The 24,542-nt window shown below is 37.0% G+C and overlaps 1 non-coding gene across 1 annotated transcript; it reads left to right on the forward strand.

The window, feature by feature from the left end:
* Positions 1-2,321: 2,321 nt before the first annotated feature.
* Positions 2,322-2,401, forward strand: TRNAL-UAG (transfer RNA leucine (anticodon UAG)). Its single transcript has one exon. It is a non-coding gene; the product is annotated as a tRNA-Leu (tRNA).
* Positions 2,402-24,542: the final 22,141 nt, after the last annotated feature.

Below are 24,542 nucleotides of genomic sequence, written 5' to 3' on the forward strand. Positions count from 1 at the left end.
TTAAAAATGCATTACAACCTCGAAGGATATCCTAAATATCCAACATCAAAATAACTTCTCAAACAAGATTCTCTCAACCATTGCAAGACAAGTTAAGAAGATTGAAGAAAAAATCAAGGAAAAACAACAACAAAAGAAATAAAAAAAACTATTGCAAATATTAATGGCGTGAGATTAGCAAAAGTTGAGGAAAGTTCTTTTATTCATACCAGCTATTTTAGACAAAATTAGTCTCGGCTCAACAGAAGAGGCACTTGCTCTGATTGAAGAAAAGTTAAACAATCTTTCAATTTTGATAGAACCTTAAGTAATTAAATTTTTAGTGTCATGATGAACCATATGAGAATGACCTCAAAAATTTTAAAAATGATTTCTCCAAAGAAGAAAAGATGCCCAAAAAAACTAGACCTCATCAACAAAATTGTTAAATTAGAGAACAAAGTCCAAAAAACTAGATGAAGAAAAATTGGTATCCTAAGCCCTCTTTCCCCGATGTTCCATTCGAAGAAAAAACTCAAATGACTCAATCCACCTATGAAGGAACATTCATACATAAGTGGAATATAGATGGTCTATCCGGTCATCTAGTTGTAAATGTAATCAACAAAATGTTGATGGGAGCTAGCGCCTATAGTCTTCGAGGTAAGTTTGACCACGCTATTTCTCAAATTGTAACTTTTTGTTTCACAGGAGTACTCAAGGATGGGTTGGAGAAGCATATCTCCGACGAAGAAAAGCAAAGGATACTCAACCATACTACTATAGAAAGAGAAGTACAAATATAAAAAGTGAAATTGGAATATCTCAAGTTATGGAGAATGATATAAGTGTTGAATAGCCATTAATACCCTTTTATATATTGTCTTAAAGTTTGTCGTAGGCCAACTAGAAATCCATACTGAACGTTTGAGAAAATTCTTATGATTATAAGATGCGAAAAGTTAGCTACTTCTGATGGTACAAAGATATAATTGTAACTAAGGTTATGACAAGATATGATAGTACCCTTTAATTATGGATGATGCACTTCATTGAAGGACTTCCAAAGTATATTTCTCGAAGGATAACTACCGCTCTCAATGAAGAGTGTAAGCATAAGATTCCTTGGAATGAATTCACTTATGGTGATTTAGGTTATGTAATAGCCAAGTTGACCGCCAGCAAATATTGTCTACTTTGGCCCGTTACGTATCGTCGTGAGTCTCACGGTTTTAAAAGCATCTGTTAGGAATCAAAATGATATTAATTTACAAATCAGAGTGGCGCAGCGGAAGCGTGGTGGGCCCATAACCCACAGGTCCCAGGATCGAAACCTGGCTTTGATACCAACAATAAATAGCATTCCCATCAACTACAAGGTCGGTATAATACTCTTTTAAATACTCTTTGGGTGCTGTCCAACTCATGGTTTTAAAATGCGTCTACTATATTGAGAGTTTCACCCTACTTTGACCAGTGCATCGTGTAATGTGCGGCCTGTAATCTTGACACCCTCACCAAAAACCTTATGGGGTACTTAATCTACATTCATATTTTTTACCTGGCTTTGTTGGACCTTAGGCAAGGTTTACCTTCGACATTCAAACATCACTAATGTGGAATCAAAACTTGTTTCACCATACACGCTGCCTATGAATGCATGTTCAATTGTGTACGACACAACAACGTTGCATCTCATCGTCATCTCGGTTCCTCACAACATGTCCCATGCATCGTGATGCAATCTCAAGTCTCGAGATAGCTTCTCGAGATAGCTTGACCATTTTGGTTGTGTAGACACATCTCTCGGGACAGTTTGGCCAAGTGGTCTAAGGTGTCAGATTCAGGCTTTGGTTTGAAGGGGCGTTGTCCCACAGCTGTCATTTATTTTCATTTTTTGTTAACCTTCAAGCCCGCTGCTAGCACATATTATAAAAACCTCATGATTTTAAAACGCGTCTACTATAGAGAGAGTCTAGCCCTACTCCGACCAGTGCATCGTGTAACGGTCATACTTCTTCAAATGTGCGGCTTCGTGATCTTGACACGCTAGCCAAAAACCTTATGGGGTACACAATCTCCATTCACATTTTTCACCTCGGCTTTGTGGCTTTGTTATACCATAGGCAAGGTTTGCCTTCAACGTTGAAACATCACTTATGTGGAATCAAAACTTGTTTGACCACACACGCCGCCTATGCGTGCATGTTCTATCATGTGCGACACAACAATGTTGCATCTCATCATTATCTCGGTTCCCAACAACACGATCCATGTATCGTGATGCAATCTCATGTCTTGAGATACTCGATCATCTTGGTTTTTCTAGACACATTCGTTGGGACAGTTTGGCCGAGTGGTCTAAGGCGCCAGATTTAGGCTCTGGTCCGAAAGGGCGTGGGTTCAAATCCCACAGCTGTCATAATCATACTTTTTCAATCTCATCGTCTGACCCATGCATCGTATTGCAATCTCATGTCTAGAGATAGCTTGACTATCTTGGTTTGTCAAGGCACATCTTCTATTATAAAGAGATTCTAACCCAACTCTAACCCAACTCCAACCAGTGTCTCGTGATCTTGTCACGCTCACGAAAAATCTAAAGGAGTACTCAACCTCTATTCACATTTTTCACTCGACTTTATGGCTTTGTTATACCTTAGGCAGAGTTTTTCTTCCGCATTCAAACAAACATAATGTGGAATTAAAACTTGCCATCTATGCGTGCATGTTCAATCATGTGCGACACAACATTGTTGCATCTCATCGTCATCTCGGTTCCCAACAGCACAACCCATGCATCGTATTGTAATCTCATGTCTCGAGATAGCTCGACCATCTTGATTTGTCCAAACACATTCGTCGGGATAGTTTGGTCGAGTTGTCTAAGGTGTTAGACTTCGACTCTGGTTCAAAAGGGCATGGATTCAAATCCCATAGCTGTCATTTATTTTAATTTTTTGTAAAGCCTCGTGCCCGCTGCTAACACATATTGTTTGTTTTGACTTTTTATTTATCGTTGTTAACATCGTGGTTTTAAAACGCATCTAATATGGAGAGAGTCTAGCCCAACTCCGACCAGTGCATCGTGTCAAAGTCAATACTTTTTCAAATGTGCGGCTTTGTGATCTTGACACGATCATGACAAACCTTAAGGAGTACTTAATTCCCTTTCATATTTTTCATCTAGCTTTGTGGCTTTGTGGCTTTGTTGGACCTTAGGCAGGGTTTGCCTACGGGTTTCAAACATGAATAATGTGGAATTAAAACTTATTTGACCGCACACGCCGCGTATGCATGCATGTTCAATCATTTGTAACACAACAACATTGCATCTCATGGTCATCTCGGTTCCCAACAACACGACCCATGCATCGTGATGCAATCTCATGTCTTGAGATAGCTCGACCATCTTAGTAGTCCAAACACAATTGTTGGGATAGTTTGGCTTAGTGGTCCAAGGTGCTAGATTTAGTCTCTGGTTTAAAAAGGGATTGGTTTCTAATCCCATAACTGTCATTTATTTTTATTTTTTTAAAACCTTTAGGAGTACTCAATCCCCATTCACATTTTTCACCGGCTTTGTGGCTTTGTTGGACCTTGGGCAGGACTTTCCTTCGGAATTCAAACATCACTTATGTGGAATTCAAACTTGTTTGACCACACACGCCGCCTATGCATGCATGTTTAATCATGTGCGACACAACACGTTGCATCTCATTGTAGATGAGAGCCCCCCAATCAGGTACGACTCACAATCTACTCAAATCATCGAACATCATAACGGAAAGCATAGATGAAAGCTATCTGGCGACGAAGAAAAGCAAAGGACACCCAATCATACTACTATAATAAAAAAATAAAAATAATAAAATTAAATTAAAAAAAAAAAAAAAAAGTAGCACAGATATAGAAAAAGTAGTACAAATATCAAAAGTAAAGTTAGAATGTCTCAAGTCATGGAGATAGATATAAGGGTTAAAGGGCCGTTAATACCTTTTTATATACTGTCTCAAAGTTTGCCATAAGTGAACTAAACATCTATGATGAAAGCTAGAGATCAAAATGATTAATATCAGCAGAAGCGTGGTGGGCCCATAACTCACAGGTCCCACGATTGAAACCTAGCTTTGATATCATCATACTACATGTGAAATAACATAGTCAGCAAAAATAAGGGACACTACTTATCCTACAATACATAAAAGTGGCAGCGAACCACACATCACTCACCTATCTTTTTTGGTTTGATTGTCCTTCTTTCAGTGTCCCTCCACGAGGAGTCTCCGTCATCAAACCGAAGTTAAATCATGCTTCATGATAACGAATTACTTTGTTGATTGAATATCTCAGAGAAAAAAAATACTTGTTTGAGATTTGAATCACTCCACAGGCAAGATCGATCATGTCAAGCTTAGATGATACTAAACATACAACCTAAACTACATAGCATTACAAAAAAAAACTTATTACTTAGTTAAAAGAAGGCATAAATGATCTTTTTACTACCTTTTTCAAGTCTACAAGACAACATAAGTGGTTATATATAGCCTCAGCATGAAACCCTTAACCTTCCCCTAGGAATTTTAAGAGTTGTATCATTCATACTTTTAGGACTATAGTTAGCCACTATGAAAATGAGAAATTTTAAGAGTTGTGTCATTCATACTTTTAGGACTATAATTAACCACTATGAAAATGTAACGATCTTATTTTTTTACTAAAATAGAGTCGTACCATATGCATGATGTGATCTTTTTATGTGGAAATATTCATTTTAAATGTTTCATCAGTCCCATGGACTTACATAATAAAAATAAAATTCGTAAATAAATCGAAAACATATAAGAAATGACAATAAACATATATATCCAAAAACTAGAAAACAAATGATGATGGAGTTGACACACGAGTCGTGTGAGTTGCGACTGACGTGGGAAGCGTGTGCGCTGCACATGAGAAGAGCATGACTAGTTTGTCCGGTCACACATGCATTTCTCGAAGAGTGTCCTTTTCAGGTCGTGCGCTGCTGGGAGTGATTTAGTGCTTGTTGGGCCACCCGTGTTGAACCTGGATCCAAAAGTCTATCGGTTTTGTCTCTTTGGCCTATTTTCTACTTCTACTAGATCTTTGGCGCTCACTGAAAATGCATTAAGGAAATAAAAAGTCATAAAATGCATTTATGTCTATCGCGAGATTTCTGATGCGAGGGTGGTTGCTCCCACGAGATCGCTAACTCTTTTATTTTTTTCCTTGTTGTTACCGTAAATGTAACCTAAATGTGAATAAAATTCATAAAATACATTAGTGAGATCCAAAAAAAAAATTTGTAACTAGGATAAATAAAACTCATCTTCCTTAAGCTTATATTTCCTTAAAAGCATTCCATGATTGAGATGTCTTGATTCGTATCATTCTCCACTTCTTCAAGAGGATTCATGGTCGAATCTATTTGTAAAACTTTGCTGCAAAAGTAGGTTAAGAAAATACAAAAGACCTCACAACACTTTATCACGTGAACACTCAACACTTTATTCACGTGTACACTCAAGGAATTGTTGGCCATTGTTTGCACTCATTTACACAAATGAAGCTCTCTGTAAGGACATGGCTGATGCGATGGCTCAAAAAGACGGGTAAATTTTTTTGCGAAATAAAATCATTAAAATTTAAAACATAATTTACATTATACCAAAATAGTGTGTGCACATTAGTAATTTAAAATACAACATAATAGTTAAAAGACAGAATAAGGAACAGACGCAAAACATTTTAAAATAAAAGGGTTGAGACGACAGGTGAGGTTAGTCTATGGCACCTGCTCCAGATTCCGCTCCCGACCTCGACCAGCTCCTTATTACCTGGAAAAAAATTGGAGAATAAGGAATGAGTACAAGACTCAGTAAGTAGCCTACTTGTAGGCTCTTAATCGTGTCCTTGATATGCTAGGGTACCACATTCTTTGTTCTTGCTTGTTCTTGATCTTGTTCTTGTTTTAAGTACTTAAGCCCCTTTAATTCTTGTTCTTGACTTAGGGTTCTTATCTTGATCTTTCTTGAGGACCTTGGTTCTTAAACCCTAAAACCTTGGTTTTCCTTTAAGGGCCTTAGCACTATGGTTTTTGGTTCTTGGTCATTTGTTCCTGGTTCTTGTCCTTAGAACTAGGATCTTGATCCATGTTCTAGTCCTTTATCTTTCTCTTGTTCTTGGTATTCTTGGTTCTTGTTCTATTATTGATTCGTTCTCCAAGACACTTCCCCTAGGATTTACGGCACTAGACATGTACCTGAGAATCTTGCGTCCAAGCCTTCATGCGTTCTAAGTGACACAGCTTTAACTTACGTCCAAGGCTTCATGCGTTCCAAGCGACGTAGTCTTACCGCATCTTAGGGCTTGCCCTTTGATATGGTCTGCTTAACCTATGCCCAAGGTTTCATGCATTCTAAGCGGCATAGTCTAAAAACTTACATCCAAGGCTTCTTACGTTCCAAGCGATGTAGTCTTAAAACTGCATCAAGGGCTTGCCCTATAATACAGTCTGCTTAACCTATGCCCAAGGCTTCATGCGTTCCAAGCGACATAGTCTGAAAACCTACATCAAGGACTTTCCCTATAATACAGTCTGCTTAACCTATGCCCAAGGCTTCATGCGTTCCAAGCGACATAGTCTGAAACCTACATCAAGGACTTTCCCTATAATACAGTCTGCTTAACCTATGCCCAAGGCTTCATGCGTTCCAAGCGACATAGTCTGAAATCCTACATCCAAGGCTTCTTACGTTTCAAGCGATGTAGTCTTAATACTGCATCAAGGGCTTGCCCTATAATACAGTCTGCTTACTACGCTAAAGGCTTCATGCGTTCCAAGTAGCGTAGTCTAAGTCATGAACATGCTGTACCGTGGGAGGTCTTAGGAGGTTCTTGATTCGTGGATAAGGTAACTTACTCTCTTCTTGTTCCTCCGTGACCTTAGACTACTCCCCTTGATAGACCATAAAGGTCACTTGCTCGGTGCATACTTGAACATCATCCTGCAAGTCTGCAGTGCATCTCTAATAGGTGAGGGAAACTTGAGGCATGACATCCTGCAAAGGAAACATGGTGCAAGGCATCCCACCTAGAAGAGGAATTATTGGGCACCGCTTGGTGGGAGGTCATGGGTCACTTTGGACATGATTAGAGTATTACCTAGCATTCTTGAGTTTCTGTTTCTGAGTTTCGGGACCTTGATCCCTCGTCCTTGAGTGGTACCTAGCATTCTTCTTGCTTGGGTAGTTGTAAAGCTTGTGTGTTGTTTGTTCTTGGTTCTTAATCTTGTAAGTTTCTAAGGTCCTTAATTCCTTGAGACATAAGTTGTAACTTGTATTTGTAACCATATGAACCCATCTTAGTGTAAGTTGTTCTAGAAGGTCATAGATTCTTAGGGAGTTCTTTAGAGGGTTCTAGAAGAGTCTGAAGTCTTGTGGTGTTTCCTTTAGGTGTTTCTTGGATCCTAACTTGGTTTAGGTTCCAAACTTACTCCAATCAACTTGAAACCTCAAACTTATCTTCATGTCCTTCATAATCGACCTTATAAGAAGTAGCCAATCATCCGGAGCACGTATAGACCTTGAAATCTCATAAGAGTCCTAGGGACATTTTGGCCATTTCACCCCTAATTCTTGGTTTTGCTACTTAACGTGTTCCAATCCCTTTCAACTTTACAAAATCATCAAACATCATAAAATAGGATCTACTTCAGGGTTTCATAGCATTTGGAGGTCATCTAGGTCAGGAACTGTAGGTAGATATCCTTAGGGGCATTATGGTCATTTTGCACCATTTCTTGGTTTACCCACTTATCCTTATCTAATGACTACTAAACTTCATTTAGAACCTCAAAATGCTATAATATGCTCAGAATTAAATTTTTATAGGCAGCGGAGTTCATCTAGTGGGTTATTCTAATGTTACCTAATTACCGAGCAATTTGATAGGTTTAAGGTCTTAACTCGCGGTTCTTTGAGTTTTTCTTTCATCTAATCCTAGTTCGTACTTGGTGTTCATATGAAAATCCAAGCGATTCCTGCAAGTATTTCTTAACAAAAAAATCCAAGGTGGCTACTTACCTCGTTGTCGACATTCAGGACCTCTGTTCTTGACCTTCCGATACCCGATTTACCTCAACTTTCCTTTCACACACTCCTTATTATGTCTACTTTCTGGAACCATAGAGTTTTTCATGAGAATCCATCTGGAAGGGGGTTAAAATTGAGAAAAACCGAGGGAAGGTTGAGTTTTGGGTTGACATGGCCAGTTCAACTGAACCGCCCACGTCATCTTCTTCTTCCTCCAGACAGGGAGAAGGCGCGTGCGACCGTTTGCACCGCTGTCGTAAACTCGCCCTCCCCAACTCCTATCACACTGTTCGTCCCCTCGATTCCTTCATAAAACTTAAAGAAGGTGTGACAAGGAAGAGCTAGGGATTGATTTTTTACCTTCTCATCGGATTGTAGCCTAAGATATTTGCTTCCAAATTTCGTCCAAAATATGATTTCTCGCTGGAGTAAAAACAGAGGATTTCTTATTGGGTAGCCGATTCTAGGGGTTTTTTAGGCTCGATTTCGTCACGAAACCTCTTCCTTATTGTTCCCTTAATCTAAAGGAATTAGTTTGGAGGAATGACTTTGAGTGTAGGACCTTAATTTTGAGAAATCACTCTCGGTCTGCAAGTTACCCGACGCCTCCAATTTACAATCTCTTGGGTATCTTGTTCTTTGACGTTTCAGCTCTTTATTCCTTCATCAAAGTTACTCATCTGCTTTTTTCTGAAGCTAAAGGAATCCTTAATTTGAAGAAAAAGTTGCCGTAGATATGAATTCGACACTTACCTCCAATTTGAGCCCGAAACGGATTTTCTTCAATTGGGAACGTTTCTGAGGTTATTTCTCTTCGCGGTCTTCTATGAAAACATTCCTTGGAGGTGCAGAAACCTATTGGGGTCGTCCTTGCTCGAAGAATACTTGTATACCCTTGGATTGGAATTTTGAGTTTTCCTTGAAGCTTTTTAATGGCAGATTGGATTGGGCGAATGGCTTCTAGGCACTCTCAGGACTCTATTCCTTCGTAAAACTTGTGGGTAATGTTGTCTAGAAGCTATAGGAACAAGTTTGAAAGGAAATGGTGGAGAATTGCTCTCGAATTTGGAAGAACCTGAGAGTAGGAGACCCAAAATCTAAACACTTATTGCCAACAGCTAGGTGCTCGACCTTGCTCGATTCTTGTTCCAAATGATTGCCCCAACTACAGAATTTATAGGGAAAACTTAAACCAACATTGGGAGCTCCAGAATCATCGTGAATTGTCGGTTGGATTTTCTAGAAAATCCGTTGGAAATATCTATTTCGATCAGAGCCTCACCGACGTTGGTTTTGAATCCTAGCCGTTGGATGTGACGATCCGTGAGTTTTCTAGAATATATACAAGTTTGGAGGTGATCCAACGGCTGAGACTCAACATTCGAAGGATTTTGTGCAGAAGGCACTGTGAAGGTTCTGATTTTTTAGCAGAATGGTAAATCCGTAATTATCCTTAACTTCAAGGGTATTTTGGTAATTTGCCACTTTTCGAATATTTTATTATTATTTTCTCAAAAAATCCATAATTTTCCTAAAAATTCTTCATCTCTTGTTGGTCTCCGGTCTTGAACATCTTGAAATTCCTTCTAGATAAGGAATTAAAAATCTCGCAAGATCCTTGATATTGGAAAAATGACATTTTCGTCCCTTTCGCTTATGCTTTCATTCCAATCATTCTCCAAAGGTCTTAAGTCCTTAAGATTACTCCTTAGGGTATAGAAATGACTTACTAAGTCTCGTTTCCTTGCTTAATTCTCATAATTTCTTTCCTGGGATCTTTTGGGTCATGCATAGGTGGCTTTCCTTCACTTTTAGGGTGTTACAACACGTGACTAGATTACTCAAATTTGATTGGAAATTGTTTATGTATGCAGGCACAAGCAAACCATTAGGCACAAAAGGAAGCTATCTTAAAGGTATTTCATGCAGGACTTCAGATGATTGCAGGGATAATGTTTTTTGTGATTGTAAATTAAACATCTGCTTCTGTCATGGCAAGAAGCATCCCTTCAACTTCAACTCCAAGTCTCACAAGATGAGTAAGAACATTCATTTAGAAGACAACAAGGAGATCAAAGAAGTGCCTCTCAACAACTAATCAAAATAATGAAGATGATCATAAAGAACTTGATCGATGTGACCCTGTATTTAGATTCTCATAATAAATAAACGATATTTTTGTTTAGTTTGTGTGCCTCTTAAGGTTTCGGGTCATAGTATATCATACGAATACAAGATACACTGACATGCTCGTTCCACATGAAGCTATTTAATGCAACAAATTATTCATAACAACATACCATAAAGAATCATATACATGACAAAGACATCATGAGTCAAAAATCGAGACTCGAATCTATCTCGAACTCTATAGCTCCATAGTTCATGCACACTCTCGTCTCGGGTGTGCAGTTAGTTTATATTTAAAAAGATGAGTAGTGTGATATAGTAACAATGTTTAGAAAATGCTCAATTTTGAAGGACAAGAAAGAGAGTAATCTAAAAATTATTGTTATAATTATTTATATTATGATTGCGATTATTATATTATGATGAGACGGTTTAGGTGAGATCTACCGTAGACCCAACTTTCAATTCCCTTATGGAATCTAGTTGGTCTTGGGATCATCTATGCTCCTCTCTTCTTGAGAATTTATACATCCCTCATTATTATAGTTTAGGTTTATCCTCAATAGAAAAATAAAGTAGAGCATCTAGAACCCAAGCAGAGAGCATGCGTGTGGGGAGTGTGTAGAAAAGTACAATGCATCCAAATCAACCGATAAATGAAATTAGAGCCAAAGCGAAAACATGATGTTTTAATCCACAAGACACAAAATCATATTTGCATACGTGCATTTCCCGACCTTAATAGTGGGGTCACTTCTTAAGTATTTTTCAATATTCATTCTATCATTAAAAAAAAAATTTACAGTAATGAAAAGGACATATAAACGGTTGTTGGCTTCTCCTATGGAGGCTATAGAACGAAATCTTTTGTGCTAAATCCAACATTTATTATATTTTTCTCTCTTTTAATTTCGTTTTACAAGAGTCACTGTTAAGGATAGTTGATCGTTCATTATAAGGTAAATATCTAGATATTTGCCTTACATTACGGGTTACCATATGGCAAATATATTGCATTCATTTATTATTCTTTCCTTTTATTACTATTTCCATATTATTTGTAATTTACCATATTTCTGTATCCTGTAAATGATTATAAATAAGAGAACTCTCACCCCCATTTAGGTGTGGTGGATTAATCAAACATTCTCATGGTATCAGAGCCCTTTCGGTTTAACAACCCTGATCCTTTCTTCTCTATGGCTTCCGAATCTTCTTATCATCTTCTTCCTTTCAATACTCTAATCCATATGATCACCATCAAACTTTCTTCCTCCAATTATCTTCTTTGGAAAAGCCAACTTCTCCCTCTTCTTGAGAGTCAAGACATGCTGGGCTATGTCGATGGAACTATGGTTCCACCACCTCGCTTTGAACCAGAAACCTCTTCAACACTCAACCCCAAATATTTGGCATGGAGAGCAGCCGATCAACGACTTCTCTGTCTCCTGCTCTCCTCTCTCACTGAGGAAGCCATGGCTGTTGTCGTTGGTCTCTCTACTGCACGTGATGTTTGGCTTGCGTTGGAAACTACGTTCAGCCATCAGTCGAAAGCTCGTGAACTGAGACTCAAGGATGACTTGCAGTTGATGAAACGTGGCACCAAACCTGTTGCTGAGTATGCCCGTGCCTTCAAAAAAATTTGTGACCAACTTCATGCCATTGGCAGACCGGTCGAGGACATTGATAAAGTGCACTGGTTCCTTCGTGGACTCGGCACCAAATTTTCAGCTTTTTCTACTGCTCAGATGGCTCTCACCTCTATCCCCTGTTTTGCAGATTTAGTCTCTAAAGCTGAAAGTTTTGAGTTGTTTCAGCTCTCCCTTGAGTCCTCTAACTCCACTCCTACAGCATTCACAGTCACTAATCGTGGTCGCACCCATGGAAGCCACCCTGCTTCCTTTACCAACCAGCGAGGTCGTTCTTATTCTCACAAAAACAACTCTTCTAATCGAGGACGAACCCACTCAAGTCAAGGTCGTCGACCACCTCACTGCCAAATATGCCGCAAAGAGGGCCATTATGCTGACCGCTGCAACCAACGGTATGTTCGACCTGATTCTTCTCATGCTCACCTTGCTGAAGCCTTTAACACGCCATGTTCTATTGCTGGACCCGATGCTGCTGATTGGTTTCTGGACACTGGAGCTTCGGCCCATATGACTGCCGACCCATCTATTTTGGATCAGTCTAAAAATTACACGGGTAAGGACTCTGTGATTGTAGGAAACGATGCATCCCTACCCATTACCCACACCGGTACTCTTTCTCCTGTTCCAAATATTCACTTGTTAGATGTCTTGGTTGTCCCTCACCTCACTAAAAATCTTCTTTCCATAAGTAAATTAACGTATGATTTTCCTCTCTCCGTTACATTTACTAATAATCTTATTACTATCCAGAATCGTCAAACAGGAAGGGTGGTGGCAACCGGTAAAAGAGATGGAGGGCTATATGTGCTGGAGCGCGGCAACTCTGCTTTTATTTCAGCCCTTAGAAACAAATCTTTACGTGCTTCATATGATTTATGGCATGCTCGTCTAGGTCATGTGAATCATTCGGTTATTTCTTTTTTAAATAGGAAAGGTCATCTTTCTCTTACGTCTTTATTGCCTTCTCCATCATTATGTAATACTTGTCAGCTTGCGAAAAGTCATCGATTGCCTTATTCCCGCAATGAACGTAGGTCGTCTCATGTGTTAGATCTTATTCATTGTGATCTTTGGGGTCCTTCTCCCGTCAAATCAAATTCGGGTTTCTTTTATTATGTTATTTTTATTGATGATTATTCTCGATTCACTTGGTTTTACCCTTTAAAATTTAAATCTGATTTTTTTGATATTTTTCTTCAATTTCAAAAATTTGTGGAAAATCAATATTCTTCTCGTATCAAGGTATTTCAAAGCGATGGTGGTACCGAATTTACTAGTACTTGTTTCAAAACTCATTTACGTAATTCTGGCATCTACCATCAACTCTCTTGTCCATATACACCTGCTCAAAATGGTCGTGCTGAGAGAAAACATCGTCATGTGACTGAGACTGGCTTGGCCCTTCTCTTTCACTCTCATCTTTCTTCTCGTTTTTGGGTTGACGCCTTCAGCACTGCAGCTTATATTATCAACCGGTTGCCTACTCCACTTCTTGGAGGTAAGTCACCCTTTGAACTCCTTTATGGCTACACTCCACGTTATGACAATTTTCATCCCTTTGGTTGTCGTGTTTATCCTTATTTGCGTGATTATATGCCTAACAAGCTTTCTCCACGCAGCATTCCTTGTATTTTTTTGGGTTATAGTCCTGCTCATAAAGGGTTCCGCTGTCTTGATCCCGCCACCACTAAGCTATATATCACCTGTCATGCTCAATTTGATGAAACTCACTTTCCTGCTATCCCTAGCTCCCAGACCCAACCTCTTTCCTCTATTCCTATTTCAAATTTCTTAGAACCACATTTTCATCATATTGATTTATCCCCCCCTACCACTTCATCACCGCAAACTCCTCGATCCAGTTCATCCCCGTGTGATATTTGTTCTGACCTTGTAGATGAGTCTGTGCAGGTTGATACTTCTCTTGCAGGTTCCACTTTGCCACCCTCGACTTCTAATTCGACCTCTATTGAACCTCCTGTTGATTTCTCTTCTTTGGGCACTCATCCTATGATCACACGAGCCAAAGCTGGTATATTCAAGACTCGTCATCCAGCAAATCTTGGTATTTTGGGCTCATCTGGACTTCTTTCTGCTCTTCTTGCATCCACTGAGCCAAAAGGATTCAAATCTGCGGCTAAGAATCCTGCTTGGGTGGCTGCCATGGATGAAGAAATTCGAGCATTACAACAAAATGATACTTGGACTTTGGTTCCTCGCCCTGCCAACACCAACATCGTGGGCTCTAAATGGGTGTTTCGTATTAAATATTTGCCTGATGGATCCGTCAAGCGTTTCAAGGCTCGTCTTGTTGCCAAAGGTTATACTTAGGTTCCTGGTCTTGACTACACTGACACTTTCAGTCCGGTTGTCAAAGCTACCACTGTCCGTGTTGTGCTTTCTATTGCAGTCACAAATAAATGGCCTCTTCGACAACTTGATGTCAAGAATGCTTTTCTCAATGGAACTCTTATTGAACGTGTTCATATGGAACAACCTCCTGGGTATATTGATCCTCGATTTCCCACTCATGTTTGTCTATTAAAGAAAGCCCTCTATGGTTTAAAGCAAGCTCCTCGTGCTTGGTTTCAGCGTTTTAGCTCATTTCTTCTCACACTTGGATTTTCTTGCAGTCGCGCTGACACGTCCCTTTTTGTCTTTCATCAGCAATCTAACATTATCTATTTGCTTCTTTATGTTGATGACATTATTGTTACCGGCAACAACTCATCTCTTATTGACAGCTTTACTCGCAAGCTTCATTCTGAGTTTGCTACCAAAGATTTGGGTTCTCTCAGTTACTTTCTTGGTCTTGAAGCTTCACCCACTCCTGATGGTCTCTTTATTAGTCAGTTAAAATATGCTCGAGATATTCTTACTCATGCTCAGTTGCTCGATAGCAAACCAGTTCACACTCCCATGGTTGTTTCTCAACACCTGACTGCGGATGGTTCTCCTTTTTCTGATCCTACTCTCTACAGATCTCTTGTTGGCGCCCTTCAGTACTTGACTATTACGCGTCCAGATATTGCCTATGCTGTCAATTCTGTCAGTCAATTCTTGCATGCCCCTACTGCAGATCACTTTCTTGCTGTCAAACGTATTCTTCGCTATGTCAAAGGAACACTCCACTTTGGTCTTACCTTTCGTCCATCCACTGTTCCTAGTACGCTAGTCGCTTATTCGGATGCTGACTGGGCTGGTTGTCCCGATACTCGTCGTTCTACATCCGGCTATTCTATTTATCTTGGTAACAATTTGGTTTCTTGGAGTGCCAAAAAGCAACCTACTGTCTCACGCTCCAGCTGTGAATCTGAGTATCGTGCTCTTGCCACAACCGCTGCTGAACTTCTTTGGGTTACGCATCTTTTGCATGACCTCAAGGTCCCTATTTCACAGCAGCCCTTACTCTTATGTGACAACAAAAGTGCTATTTTTTTGAGCTCTAATCCCGTTTCTCACAAGCGGGCCAAACATGTTGAACTAGATTATCATTTCCTTCGAGAACTTGTTATCGCTGGCAAACTTCGCACACAATATGTACCCTCTCATCTCCAAGTTGCTGACATCTTCACAAAGAGTATTTCTCGACCTCTCTTTGAATTTTTCAGATCCAAGCTTCACGTTCGTTCAAATCCGACGCTCAGCTTGCGGGGGGTGTTAAGGATAGTTGATCGTTCATTATAAGGTAAATATCTAGATATTTGCCTTACATTACGGGTTACCATATTTGCCCTCTTATTAAAGGCAAATATATTGCATTCATTTATTATTCTTTCCTTTTATTACTATTTCCATATTATTTGTAATTTACCATATTTCTGTATCCTGTAAATGATTATAAATAAGAGAACTCTCACCCCCATTTAGGTGTGGTGGATTAATCAAACATTCTCAGTCACTATGGGGTCACTTCCGGAGTATTTTTCAATATTCATTCTACCATTAAAAATAAAGGTTTGAAATATTTGTTTAGAGGTCAAAAGTATTTCTATTTGAATCACATCCAAAATATAGGATCATTACCATCAAATTTTGAAAAATTCATTGGTTGATTATTGTAGGTTAGTCTTTTTAGTTATTTCCATTTGGGTTATCATACCATATTTCGGTTTCATATTACCTAATTTAGCAAATATTCCTCAATTATATAAAAATTTTGGGTACAAAATTGAAGACACAAAATTATCATCACCCAAAAATCTCTAAAATCCCTTCCAAAGTCATGGACAAGAACATTTGTATCAAGTTCGCTTGCCTAGTTACAATCATCTTGTTCTTCGCCATAATCGATACAGGTTTAAAATATGTTGTAGTTATTAAAATGATATATCTTGTTTTTTCTTCAAATGATTAAAATGATCCTAATTCATTACATGCATCCCTTTTGTGATCTGATAGGTTAATTTTGTTAATCATAATATTTCTTCTTGTATTAAATAAATAACATCCCATTTAATGTTGTATTTCTAAAATCAAATATTAGTAAAGTAATTGAATGTCCCATAATGGGATGGACAACATTGACTCACCTCACCCCATCAAACCATTTTACAATACAACATAATAGCAAACAAACTTAGTCTCAACTTGGCTTTCGTTGTTGCGATGATATTGTTCCTCGTCTCTTCTTTCAGTAACTTTCAATCTCATTTATTTTTCTTCTGTTTTGTTGTTCTTCATTTTAAAAGCCTATATTTAAATTTTATGATAATATTGAGGGAAATGTTGATAAAATAATTGTATGTATAGATATTACGAATTGTATATATAAGTTTATGTGTGTTTTTCATGGATTAATTATATGTTGAGTGAGGATATCATATGTTGAAATGATTCGTGTTGATCTGTGGGGATAGTTTTCACTCTTAGAAACAAGGAGTAAGTAATGTGATCTTGTCAGAGTGGAATGTCGAGGCCATCAGATGTTGAATCTGAATTTCGAATCTTGATCTAAATCTGCGGCGCGAGGCATTATAAATTAAATATATATATATATATATATAAAGAGTTTCAATCTGTAGGAACTTTAAAATTAAGTGTGTTTTTCAGGAAGCAATTGTTTTTGGGTATCCTCCTAGAAAATTTCCTAAGAAGCATACGATTGAGATCAAATCATGTCGAAATGACCCATGTGAGTCTTTGGTGATATTCTTCCCCTCTTAGAAGATGATCATAAAGAACTTGATCGATGTGACCCTGTATTTAGATTCTCATAATAAATAAACGATATTTTTGTTTAGTTCGTGTGCCTCTTAAGGTTTTGGGTCATAGTATATCATACGAATACAAGATACACTGACATGCTCGTTCCACATGAAGCTATTTAATGCAACAAATTATTCATACAACAACATATCATAAAGAATCATATACATGACAAAGACATCATGAGTCAAAAATCGAGACTCGACTCTACCTCGAACTCTATAGCTCCATAGTTCATACACACTCTCGTCTCCGGTGTGCAGTTAGTTTCTATTTAAAAAGAAAGAGTAGCTTGATATAGTAGTAACCTTTAAAAAATGTGTTCTTTTCTCGACCCTAATCGAGACTTCATGCATTATGCTCATGCATTGGGGGATACCCCTATTCCATCACGAGGGTACGGACACATACACCACTAGACAGATGAAGTATTATTATGTTTTAGATAATGCTGCCATTGCGGTTATTAATTCTAATGGGTGTCCAGCATAAGGAGCTACCAGAGTAGGCTTGTCCGACAAGAAAAGGGGTCCAGCGGTGTACGAACTATCTAATGAGCTTGTACTTGTACGTATGGGTTGTGTGTAGAGTATATGACACACATCTAAGCTGCCCATTAATATAGTATCATGGGGAAAAAGACTGATATGATAGGTCCTGTCATTGCATTCGCATGTTTATTGCATTTAATCCCAATAGTGGGGTCACTTCCTGAGTATTTCTCAAAATGTACAAGTGCAATCATCTTGTTCTTCACCGTCTTCAATACAGGTATCTTGTCGTTATTAAAAAATGTATAAGTGTTTGAGGGTTGAGTCGGGTCAGGTCAGATTATGAGATTTTCTAGACCAAACCCAATTATTTGCATTATAAATTTTTCAGCATAAACAACCCTTGTTATATAATGATTCCAACTCAACCCAACTCGACCATAAATTTTTTGGGATAGATAGTTGGTTCAGGTAGTTCGAGTTATTTATTCAATTTTTTTTATTTTGATAAAAATAAAAATTAGTTTGTAAAATATATGTTTATTTATTTTCATACGTTTGGTTACCATTTGCAATTCAATTTTGTGAGCAAACATGTATATCTTAAAATTAAACCTAAGTTTGATTGTACAAAGATTCAAACTAATAAGTTTTAGGGTTACCAAAGAACGAACCAGTAGAACTCAATTCAACATATGTTTTGAAAAATTACTTTAACCAGATCTGGTAGAAAATAAATAATTATGAAATAAAATAAATACATATATATAAACACTTTTACCGGATCTAGTAGAAAATAAATAATCATGAAATAAAATAAGTACGTATATATAATTTTATTGTACACAAAAATGTATATTTTAAAATTAACAATCAATTTAGATGGTTTTGGTTCAATCTAGTTTTGGGGAACCCATAAACAACCTCACTCATAAAAGTTTTCAGTTATTTGAATCTAGTCCAAATAAGTTCATAACTGAACTCGAACCAGATTGGTTCAGTCAATCCATCTAGTTTCGGGAGAACCCTTAAACCAACTCAATCATAAAAGTTTTCAGTTATTTGAATTCAGTCCAAATAAGTTCATAACCTAACTCGAACCGCACAGGTTGGGTTGGGTTGATAGAATTTTTTGAGTCATTAGATTGATTTTGATATTAATTTGAGTATTACTTTGTTTGATGAACAGTGACAAGCAAACCATTGGGAATACAAGGAAGTCATATTCATATTACGTGCAACACTGTCCAAGATTGCTTTAATCCTAAGGTTTGTGAGTGCAAATTTGGGCTGTGTTTTTGCGTACCTAAGAGCCCGTCGCCGCACTTCCGCTTCCACCATGACAACATCAGTGATACCACGCAAAACTAAGAAGTGGCTCTCAACAACTATTCAATAAATACCATTATTTTCATTGCAATATGCTTTACACAAATGAATAAGACTGTGATAAAACCATGTATTTCAATATTATATATTAGATTAAATTGAAAAATTACTTTTCATTTATGATTTATGAGTTCGAGTATGATTATTGTGGATGAGCGATTGAGGTAGATGAGAGATGACTGCGTGAATTCCGTCGTTTTATAGAACGTTTTATAGGGCCGTTATGTATCGTCGTCAGCCTCAAGGTTTTATGACGCATCTACTATGGAGAGGGTCTAGCCTTACTCCGACTAGTCTTTGCGTCGTCTGGTGACTGGCTTTCGTACCATTTGTAATGGCCCAAAGCAGACAAAGTTGGGCTTGGCTGTTACAAATGGTATCAGAGCCAAACACCAGGCGGTGTGTTAGCGAGGACGTTAGGCCCTCAAAGGGGTGGATTGTGAGATCCCACATTGGTTGGAGAGGGGAACGAAACATTCCTTACAAGGGTGTGGAAACCTCTTCCTAATAGACACATTTTAAAACCATGAGGCTGACGACGATACATATCAAGCCAAAGCGGACAATATCTCTTAGTGGAGGGCTTGAGTAGTTATACTTTAGTTGTCATATATCTTACAGGCAAGTGTCTTTGCTGCCGAAAATCCAAATCTTTCAACTAAAAACAATAAACAGAGCATTCTTGATTAGCCACTTCATGCTCAAGTCCTTACTTTGTGTTAGTAGGACCAGTCAAAGCTCTATGCTCTCTCTTTTTAGTGTGGGATTATGTGCGGGAGAAAAAGGAATCTGTGGTGGCAGCGAACAACGAACAACAAGACTACAACTTAATTTTGACTTTTCACTCTATAAGATGAGCACAATTCATTAAAAAAAAAATTACAATACTATGAAAGTTATTAAAAGATCAGAATCAGTTCAATCTCCTCGTCCCTCTCGCGTGCCACGACCTTGTCTATACCCGAAAACATAAAAAAAAAATTAGTAAATGCATTTTAATACACAAAAATACTGGAGTCATCACATGGTTGATGTTTTCACCTTCCTCACTAGTCCGGTACTACGACCTTGTCTTAAATAAGCCTAAAACCAGAATATGATTTTAGGTCCCATTAGACATTGAAAGACTTACATGTGTGTATTTTTTTATCCTAACAATAGGGTCACTTATGGTGTTTTTTTAAATAGTCATTTTAGTCCTAACATTTTTTCTGTTAAAAACATGATTCATAACTATTAATTTAAATTTTATTGTCAAGTAAATATTTGAAATATTTCTATAAAGGCTCCAAGGTTTCATGAAAACATTTGAAAACTCTCATAATATGTATATTGCATACCTTAATATTAAAGACGTTACACATAATTTACATTTTCATCCATGAATTTTTACTAATTACGATGTTTTGGTTTGTAAAAGGTTAATATCTATAAATGTTTAAAAGAATTAAATAAATTTTTAAAAAAATTTATGAAGAAATTAACGATACTTTTTTATTTTTTGAGTTGTTCTGCTGGATCGATCGTTCAAGACCTTTGGTCTCTATCCGGACCCGATGAATAAAATGGGAACACTTCTTATGGACTCGATGAGAATGATTCTGATCTAGTTCATGACCTATTAGAAGTAGAAGGCGCTCTGTTTGGATTGGGATCCTCACGGACAAAAAAGATTGCAGTCAGTTTGATAGTGATCGAGTGACATTGCTTCTTCTTCCAGAACCTAGGAATCTCTTCGATATGATACAAAATGGATGAGCATCATAATTATTTTAAATTAATTAACCAAAAGATAATGCTAAAGACCAAACTGAGCATAAGTGACAATTAGGAGTAAAATGTAAAATATTCGAACCAATAACCAAATGAAAACTAAACTTCGAAGTATAATAAAAATGTAACTGTAGGATCTCACATCGGTTGGAGAGGGGAACGAAACATTCCTTATAATGTCGTAGAAACTTCTCCCAAGCAGTCACGTTTTAAAACCGTGAGGTTGAGAGCAATATGTAACGGTTCAAAACGGATAATATTTTTTAGCGGTGGGCTTGGACGGTTGTAACATATCAAAGAAGACAATTATTGTTAACAGTAAGCTTGGACTATTGTAACAGATCAAAGCAGACAATATCTATTAGCGGTGGACTTGGGGTGTTGTAACCGGTCAACCCGAAAAATATTTCTTAGGGGTGAGATTAAAATGATATATATATATTTTTTTAATTCTTTCCATCCTTTGGAAGAAATAAAAACTTGATCCCAATTCATTACTTGCATCCCTTTTGTGGTCTTTACATTAAGTTTGTAAATGGTAATCTTAGTGTATTAAATTCATAACATCCCATTTAATGTTGTATTTCTAAAATTCATATTGGCAAATTAATTGAATATTGTCCCAAAGATTATACAATGGGATGGACAACAATGAAACGAACCTCATCCCATCAAACCATTTACAATACAACATAATCGCAAACAAACTTAGTCTCAACTTTGCTTTCATTATTGTCATGATATTGCTCCTCGTCTCTTATTTTGGTAATTTTCAACCTTGTTTCTTTTTCTTCTTTTTTTTTTTTTTTTTTTTTTTCGTTTTTTGATATCTCTCCAAAAGTAGAGTTATATCAAGTCTTTTTACAGTTAATTTTGCACTTATACTCACCATTTTCTCATTAATTGCTCCATTTATTCTAATTAGTATACATGAAATATCCAATTGTGGTTTAATATGAAAAGAAGATTAATTTCCATAAATCGAGCTTAATTGTACGCTTAATTGAGCTATTTGGTAAAATTCTAGAACATTTATGCTGAAACCATGATGCTATAGCAAATCTGGAAACAACACTGCTTGCAAATCTAGAAATAAATTGCAGACCTTGATGCTGAAGCAATCAGCAAATCTGGAAATAAATTGCAGACCTTGATGCTGAAGCAATCCGGAAAGTAAACTTTTCGGGGATGACCTGGAAATTTTAATCCACATCAGCAGTCCATGTGGATCATTGGCTACCAAATTAGAAACATCGTAGGTGGACAATTTTATCCTTTCTCAGCCCTAAATTAGAAGAAACAAGCATTATAAAAGGAAAAGGATACCTAAAATAGGGAGGGGCCACACTTGGGGGAGAGAAATCGGATTAGACAGCAGCAGCGGAGGGGCCACACTTGGGGAGAGAAATCGGATTAGACAGCAGCAGCGTTCGCTGCTGTGAAACCAGAGAAGAAGAAGAAAATCCTAATCCAGCAACTATTGACAGCAGAAGGAAAAGGAGACCAACAAGGATTGATTAGGGCAAAGAGGTGGACGTGAGAGCTCAAGGGAAGGGAACTTCCAGAACGACAACAAAACAGGATAACTTTCTATTTCCTTATTCTCTTTTCTCATTCCATCAATTTTACATGATTGAGATGCAAATTCCTCTGTTTAATTTAGTTTGTATGGAGAGCTTGTTGGATCGATATGACAACCCTAGAAGGGGTGAACAGGGTTTCAACAATAATTTTTTTTTTTTTTTTTTTAATAACAATAAAACTTGATACCATGCCATAAAAATTAACAATAATTTAGAATTTAAATAGAAAAAGGAATTTAAATAGGAAAAGGGTTAGAAAATATAACACCTTAGTTTTATAGTGTTTGGGTCAAACTCGACATACTCCACTACCCAAGCGCCTCTTGGGAATTTGAATAAAACTTTCTGACTCTTTCCTCGGATCAGAGCCCGAGCCAAACCGCTACACCGCTCCTTTTACGAGTGCAAGAACAAACTCAATCCTTTCCACAACTCAGGATCAAACCGGTATACCGTTCTTTTTAAGAGTTCAAGAGCAAACTCAATCGTTTCCACGACTCAAGATCAAACCGGTACAACTGTCTGAAATCTTATAGAAACACACCACAACTCTCTGAAGTAAGAGATTTACAATTTTCTCACAATACATAGATCTCTCTCAAGAATAAGATAAACAAGAAATAGAATTGGAAGCTTTGGAGAGAGCAACAATGGAGGCTTTTAAACAAAAGTTTTAGATCGAAACACACCACAACTCTTTGAAGTAATAGATTTACAATTTTCTCGCAATACAATAGACATCTCTCTATATCTCTCAAGAATAAGATAAATAAGTTTAAAATTGGAAGCTTTGGAGAGACCAACAATAGAGGCTTTTAAACAAAAATTTTAGATCCAGAAAACTATGGAAAATTGTGTATTGTGTTCTATGTTGTATGTGTTGTGTTCTGAAAAATATGAAGAGGTAATGAGAGAAATAGAATGAGGCTTTTAAACAAAAATTTTAGATCGAGAAAACTATGGAAATTGTGTATTGTGTTTTGAAAAATATGAAGAGGTGATGAGAGAAATAGAATTGGAAGCTTTGGAGAGAGCAACAATGGAGGCTTCTAAACAAAAATTTTAGATCGATAAAACTATGGAAATTGTGTATTGTGTTTAATGTTGTGTGTGTTGTGTTCTGAAAAATATGAAGAGGTGATGAGAGAAATAGAATTGGAAGCTTTGGAGAGAGCAACAATGGAGGCTTTTAAACAAAAAAATTTAGATCTAGAAAACTATGGAAATTGTGTATTGTATTCTATGTTGTGTGTGTTGTGTTCTGAAAAATATGAAGAGGTGATGAGAGAAATAGAATTGGAAGCTTTGGAGAGAGCAACACCACACGTCTCTCTGAAGTAATAAATTTACAATTTTCTCACAATACAATAGACATCTCTCTCAAGAATAAGATAAACAAGAAATAGAATTGGAAGCTTTTGAGAGAGCAACAATGGAGTCTTTTAAACAAAAATTTTAGATCGAGAAAACTATAGAAATTGTGTATTGTGTTCTATGTTGTGTGTGTTGTGTTGTGAAAAATATGAAGAGGTGATGAGAGAAATAAAGTGAGGCTTTTAAACAAAATAAAATGAGGATTTTAAACAAAAAATTTAGATCAAGAAAACTATGAAAATTGTGTATTGTGTTCTATGTTGTTTGCTGTGTTCTGAAAAATATGAAGAGGTGATGAGAGAAATAGAATGAGGCTTTTAAACAAAAATTTTAGATCGAGAAAACTATGGACATTGTGTATTGTGTTTTATGTTGTGTGTGTTGTGTTCTGAAAAATATGAAGAGGTGATGAGTTTAAATAGGGATGAAGTTGTAAAAATAGGAATTGATACGGACCAATAACGTGAAACACGAAAAATAATATTTATTTATTTTTAAATTTATCTTAAAAAATTATAGACCACATGTTTCATTTATATATATATATATTATTTTAAATAAATATTCAAAACATTTTAAATTTATTTTCATATATATATATATATATATATATATATATATATATATATATATATATATATATATATATATTTAAATACCATTATCTCGACAATAATGAGCCAAGTATGTAATAATATGAAGCTAACTCATTTCTGCTTGCTCATAACGTAGTTCTCACAACGACCCACATCAGCAGATTTCAGACCTTCTAAAACTTCTTTCGCAGCCAGTCTCTTCATTTCTTTCGCGCTCATAGGTTCAAGTCTATTGTGCCGTAGACTTGAA

Source organism: Cucurbita pepo, chromosome 15, assembly GCF_057944985.1.
Source record: "Cucurbita pepo subsp. pepo isolate OVF chromosome 15, ASM5794498v1, whole genome shotgun sequence".
Classification (NCBI taxonomy): Eukaryota; Viridiplantae; Streptophyta; class Magnoliopsida; order Cucurbitales; family Cucurbitaceae; genus Cucurbita; species Cucurbita pepo.